A 7,101-nucleotide genomic window follows, 5' to 3' on the forward strand; every position below is an offset into this window, starting at 1 on the left:
CTGGAGCTGTGGCAGCCATTTTGCAATCACAAGGCAAGAAGCCTAAGATAGAGACAAAAAGCCCAGGATAAGAGAGTAGAAAGAACCTGGGTCCTTTTGCCATTATTATTATTTTTAATATTTTATTTATTTATTTTGACATGAACTCTTGCTCTGTCGCCCAGGCTGGAGTACAGTGGTACAATCTCTTTGCTTATTGCAACTTCCATCTCCGAGTTTCAAATGATTCTCGCTCCTCAGCCTCCCAAGTAGCTGGGATTACAGGTGTGCGCCACCATGCCTGGCTAATTTTTGTATTTTTGGTAGAAATGGGGTTTCACCATGTTGGCCAGACTGGTCTCGAACTCCTGACCTCAAGTGATCTGCCCGCCTTGGCCTCCCAAAGTGCTGGGATTACAGGCATGAACCACTGCATCTAGCTTCTTTTGTCATTTTTAAACAACATACCCTGGGACTGCTAATTTCCAGACTGTTCAGGTCAGATAGTGAAATGTCTTTACTCTGTGAGTTACCACAGCTGGTTATTCTGATACTTGCAGCTGGAAAGCATTCCTACATAATATAAGCTAAAATCATCCAAGTCCAGCTCAAGGGTGGGGTGGGTGTTGGGTCTTTTGTGAGATGCTCAACATCTCAAAGATTGGAAGAATCTCTTTTCTAAGGAATCTTCCAGTCTAGACATGAGATAAATGTGCAAACAGATGTGACTTCTGTGCCATACTAGTAATACCTGAGCAGGTACAAAGGTTCAATCAATTTCCTAAAAGAATTCAATCTTCAGCTAAGTATGATCACAGTTGTAAATTCATGAATGGTAGAAGACATTATTTACTTTTTTATGGAGTTGTCTTTTTTAATTCGGAGAGATTTGGTGACAGGCGGGACTCCCAGGGTTTCTTTTCTCTCAGATCTTCCTTTTTCTCTGACCCTCCCTTCCATGTGCTAATCAGTTTCTGCCCTCACCTCCAGGTGCTGCCTCCATCCTGGTTGGTTGGTGTTTATGGGGTCATGGTCATAAACCTCTGCATTCCTAATTCCATCCTGGAAGGGCAGGAAAGAACTTGTAATTGGTATATCCTTAAGGTCCTTTTAAGGATTAAGCTTAGTTCTCAAAAAAATTATTCACAGTGGAGCAGCTAATAATAGTTAATAGTTAAACAAAACATCTTCTTGGTAAATATTGATTTCTCTGAGAGCATAATGTTAATAGATTGTTGTGCTTTAAATTCCCCTTGCCATTGGGATGATTAATGGAATATTCAAAATAGGGAACAGGGACAGTACACACTATTCCCCACACAAAAATGTCAAGGTCACCAAGATAATTGCTAAAAATGGGGTCTGGGATAACAAAATGCAGGATGGCATAAGAGAAGAGGCACATTTGTGAGCTTGGGGGAGCCAGGGAAGCCTTCACAAAGAAGAAGCATTTGTTGGGACCTCAAGGACAATCAGGAATGTATTAGGACACTTGGGTACAAGTGACAGAAACTCAACTCAAACTAGTTTAAGAAAAAGGGACTTAATTGTAAGGATACTGGAATCACTTTCACAAAATAAAAGGAAAAGTTGAATGATCTAAAGGAAGGAAGGGCAAGGAAATAGCTGGTCTTCAGCATAAGTGGATTAGAGCAGCAGTCTCCAACCTGTTTGGCACCAGGCACTGGTTTCATGGAAGACAATTTTTCCATGGTAGCAGGGGTGGGGGTAAGGGGGGTCGTTTCAGGATGGAACTGTTCCACCTCAGATTGTAGGCGTTAGATACTCATAAGGAGTGTACAACCTAGGTCGCTCGCATGCACAGTTCACAATAGGGTTTGCTGTCCTATGAGAATCTAAACCACTGATCTGACAGGAGGTGGAGCTCAGGCAGTAACGCTCGCTCACCTGCTGCTTACCTCCTGCTGAGTGGCCCAGTTCCTAACAGGCCATGAACCAGTACCAGTCTGTGGCCTGGGGGTTGGGGATCCCTGGAGTAGAGAATGTCTATTTTACTTGCCTCAGTTTCTCTCTACATCTTAACACAGAGAAAGAGTAACTCCAATGTGCTGTTCTTGGTATGGAATTCTCAGGAAATCTGATTGGTTCACCTTCGTAAGGTTGACCACCAAGGTGTAGGATGATTGGCTGTGGTCAGGGATATGAAGTCATATGAGAACTTGTCAGTTCCTGCTGAAATCATGTGGTTGGAGGCAGTGGAGGAAGATCCCCCAGAAGAAAGGGGCAGGTATTTCCAGAGGCATGCTGTTGTATTGTAGTTATTGTTGGTGGTGGGCATATGACTAGGCAGATAAATAAAAATAAGCAGAGAAGAGAAATGGAAGATGATAAGGATGAGTAGTTGATGAATAGCACACTGGTAAAGGGAAGAGTATGTTCAAACGCACAGATGTACATGGTACGTTCTGGGAACTGCAAGTAGATTAGCATTGGTATAATAGAAAGTTAAAAAGGTGGATGACAGAAGTTAAGGATGGAGAAGTAGCCTAAGCCCAATTAAGAAGGATCTTGTATCCCATCATCAGGAAGTAAGATTTTTTTCCTTAAGTAATAAAGAGCCATTGAAGGAATTTTAATAGGAGAGAGAAATGATGACATTTATGTATCAGATCATTCCAATAGCTATGAGAGGGATAGATCAGAGCAATGTTTACAAATGTGGTACCAGGACGAACTGATTTTACTTGGTGCAAGAGTTGGTTCTAAGTGGTATGCAAAAGGGAAATTGACTTTCTTTGGTTCATACAGTGAGAGAGACTTAACTCTCTTTAAAATTCTCTCTTTTTTTTTTTTTTTTTTGAGACGGAGAAGGGGTTTTGTTGCCCTGGCTGGAGTGCAATGGCACGATCTCGGCTCACCGCAACCTCCGCCTCCTGGGTTCAGGCAATTCTCCTGCCTCAGCCTCCTGAGTAGCTGGGATTACAGGCATGCACCACCATGCCCAGCTGATTTTTTGTATTTTTAGTAGAGACAGGGTTTCACCGTGTTGACCAGGATGGTCTTGATCTGTAAAATTCTCTTTTGGTCTCTTCGATTAACCTAAGGGGAAATGATCCATTTGTTGCCTGTATGTTTTTCATACCTCTCCAAGGCTTGGTAACCTCCCTTTTCATAGGAGAAAGAGCAGGGCCCCAAACTCAGAACTTTCAGCAACCAACAATATTCAGCCAAGATTAAATAATGTAGTTTTATTTTCATTGTGTGATTTTTATAGTCAATCATCTCTTTATGGCAAATGATACTGGTTTTTCAATTATGATAATGATATCAAAAATCCTTTTTAGTAAAACTAAGCAAAATGAAAGCCAATTCAAAGAAACAATTAAGGACATCATTGTGCAGATAATATGTGGAAATGGTAAGAATGGTGACAATGGGACACAAGTTACTAAAATTTGGGATACATTGGATTAGAAGAAAATAAGCCCCCAAGAGACCAATAAGAAGGATACTGCAAGCCAGGCGCGGTGGCTCAAGCCTGTAATCCCAGCACTTTGGGAGGCCGAGGCGGGTGGATCACGACGTCAAGAGATCGAGGCCATCCTGGTCAACATGGTGAAACCCTGTCTCTACTAAAAATACAAAAAATTAGCTGGGCATGGTGGCGCGTGCCTGTAATCCCAGCTACTCAGGAGGCTGAGGCAGGAGAATTGCCTGAACCCAGGAGGCGGAGGTTGCGGTGAGCCAAGATCGCGCCATTGCACTCCAGCCTGGGTAACAAGAGCGAAACTCCGTCTCAAAAAAAAAAAAAAAAAAAAAAAATAAAGAAGGATACTGCAACAGCACATGAGAGATTTTAAACTCCTTGATATCAGCTTTGCACACTGGCAGCACTGTAGCCAATGAGGTTTATCCGAGGCGCGATTATTACTAATTGAAAACTTTTCCCAATATCCTGCCATGACGACTTGAAGTATAGTCAGCATTGGTAATTTTTGTCAGTCTCTACAGAGACTGAATTATATATAAAAAAAGAAACTCCTTGATATAAGAAAGACTTATCTTTTATTAATTTTGTTTTCCTCTTAGGAATAAGTTTGGAGGGCAGCAAGAGTGACTGTCAAGCTAGGAACCTCATCAGCAATGCAAAACATTGTCACAGATGTTGAGAAAGACCCCGAGGTTAATGCATTCTTTCCAACATTAGGTCCGAAAACTTCTCCTGAAAAGCTACCTTAAATCTAACTTTTGAAAGTACACAATATAAGCAAAAAATAAAAACAATTTGGAATTTGTACTTATCCTTCAAATTCCTCAAATATCACTTCCTCTGAGAAGTCTTCCCTGATTTTTCTGTGTCTAATTTGGCAGCTCTTTGCCCTGCGCTTTCAGTGAAGCTTCCTGCACATCTAAGGCAGAGATGTCACAGGATGGTTTCTTTGTGTGCCTCCTCATCAGGCTCTCAGTTGTCCGGTGACTGTCTTTCATCCTTTTTATTCACACCCCTTAGGACTGTGGTGGCACAAAATAGATATGAGTTCAATAAATATTTGTACCACAAATAAATCTTTCTGCGAGGACACCACGTTATAGAAGAACACTTGAAAGTCATTACATTCCATATTATTGATTTCAAGTTCAGTAAAAGTTCATAGATGAGAAAGACAATATGAATAGAGGATGTATTGAAGGAGTTAGGATGTTACAGAGCTTGAGTTGGAAACAAGAAATCTAAATAAAGATTCTTCAACAACCAGCATCTCACTAGCAAGATTTCGTACTTGGAAGTGTTTGTGTGTGTGTGTGTGTGTGTGTGTGTGTGTGTGTGTGTGTCTGAGTGTTGGAGTGTGTGTGTCTGTGTGTGTCTGAATGGGGCATCGGAGGGAAGCAGAGAAAAAGTCAGGTCTTTGTAATGAATTTCTCTTGTCCCTTTTTCCTCTCACCTTTCTCAAGACCAACCCTTTAGAATTTGGCTGTCATTGTCTACAATCCTTCCGGTTCCTAGCATGTTCCACAAAATGCCTGGCCCACAAATAAGTGTGGGGTGGAGGAAGGTGTCTTTTGCCTTGCCATAAAGACAAAACTAAACCCTGTCTTAAGGACTGAAGTTTGTTTACTTATTTATTTATTTTTTGAGACACAGTCTCGCACTGTCGCCCAGGCTGTAGTGCAGTGGCGCAATCTCGGCCCGTTGCAATCTCTGCCTCCTGGGTTTAAGCAATTCTCCTGCCTCAGCCTCCTGAGTAGTTGGGACTACAGGCGTGCTCTACCACGCCCAGCTAAGTTTTTTGTATTTTTAGTAGAGACAGGGTTTCACCATGTTGGCCAGGATGGTCTAGATCTCCTGACCTCATGATCCTCCCGCCTTGGCCTCCCAAAGTGCTGGGATTACAGGCGTGAGCCACTGTACCCAGCCTGGACTGAAGTTTATTAAGAGTTCATAGAGAGGAGAACGGTGGGAGCAGTGAGATCTTATGAAGTGTTTCTAGTGGATACAGGGTTGATGTGGGCTGTGAGACATAAAGATACAGTTTCCCACTCCCATGACCACCAGTATTCTTCCAAACTGCCATTTAAAATGGTGCTAGTCCTCCAAACCAGCAAAAGCTGCACTGCCGTATGATAGCCACTAACCACATGCGGCTATTTGAATTCCAACACAGTTTAAAATTCAGTTCTTCAAACTGCACTAATCACATTTCAAGTGTCCAATAGCCATATATGACTAGTGGCTTCCATATTAAATCGCTCAGATAAAGAACATTTCCATCATCTTAGAACATCCAATTGAACAATACAGATCTAAAGAGTAAATCCCTTCTGGGTTGCTGAAGGTAGGAGCCACATTTTACTGCTTTCACAGGCTTAGAAAAGTTCCTTTACGCTTTTAGCTACTATTCCTTTGGAATAAACCAACACTTCCCTTAGTGATGGTTTCTATACTTTCAGAATGTATGTATTCTTAGAAAGCATGCAGTGAATTTTCTTTAACAATTCAGCGGTTTTTAGCATATTCGCAAAGTTGTATAACCATAACCACTATCTAATTACAGAACATTTTCATCACCCCAAAATGTAAGTTCGTACCCATTAAGCAGTCACCGTTCATTTCCCCTGGCAACCACTAATCTGCTTTCTGTCTCTATGGATTTGCCTGTTCTGAATATTTCATATAAATGAATCATACAGTGTATGGCTTTTTGTTTCTGGCTTCTTTCACATAGCATAATGTTTTCAAGATTTATCCATATTGTGGCAATTATCAGTACTTCATTTTATGGCTGAATAATATTCCATTATATGGATATACAGTACATTCTCACTTATTGTCATTGATAGGTTCTTGAAATGGCAACCTTTAAGCAAAATGATGTATAAAAACCCCCAATGTTCTGGTAAAGGAATTGAATAAACAACAATTAATTTCCTACAGCATATTTTCGGTCACAAAAACATCACCAAACTGCTAAATAAAGAGCAAAAACATTTCTAATATATCTTTTTTAAAAGATGGGGTTTCACCATGATGGCCAGGCTGGTCTTGAACTCCTGACCTCAGGAGATCCACCCACCTCGGCCTCCCAAAGTGCTAGGATTACAGGCTTGAGCCACAGCACCCAGCCAACATTTCTAATATAAAAGGTGGAAATAAATGTGAGCTATATGTACACTCTTAAAAGATTAATAAAACCAAATAAAATAATTATTTGCCCCATTATTCCAGTTTAAGATCTCAGGTGATGGGAGCCTATCTAGCAGCTCAGCACACCAACTGAGAACTAGTCCCAAACAGGACATCATTCCATTGTAAGTCTCTCTCTCTGTCTCTCTCTCTCTCTCTCACACACACACCCCCCTATCATCCTGGGACAATTTAGACACACCAATGAACCTAATGTGCACATCTTTGGAATGCAAAAGGAAATTGGAGTACTTGGAGAAAACCCATGCAGACGTGGAGAGAAGGTGCAAACTTTCAGCTGGGAGTTTATTTTTTTTTTTCTCATCAACATTCTCATAAAACAACGTTATTGGAGGGCCATCTGTGCTATTGAATAAATTTTGTTCATCTATCATTAGTTGACAGGCATTTGGGTCCTTCCTTCCTTCCTTCCTTTCTTTCTTTCTTTTCTTTCTCTTTCTTTCTTTCTTTCTTTCTTT

The 7,101-nt window shown here is 41.1% G+C and overlaps 1 non-coding gene across 1 annotated transcript; it reads left to right on the forward strand.

Moving 5' to 3' along the window:
- Nucleotides 1–3,813: 3,813 nt before the first annotated feature.
- Nucleotides 3,814–3,954, forward strand: LOC116558121. Its single transcript, XR_004271851.1, has one exon. It is a non-coding gene; the product is annotated as a U4 spliceosomal RNA (small nuclear RNA).
- The last annotated feature ends 3,147 nt before the right edge of the window (nt 3,955–7,101 follow it).

The sequence above is a fragment of the Sapajus apella genome, unplaced genomic scaffold (genome assembly GCF_009761245.1).
Source record: "Sapajus apella isolate SASKATOON/1434 unplaced genomic scaffold, GSC_monkey_1.0 scaffold20, whole genome shotgun sequence".
NCBI lineage: Eukaryota > Metazoa > Chordata > Mammalia > Primates > Cebidae > Sapajus > Sapajus apella.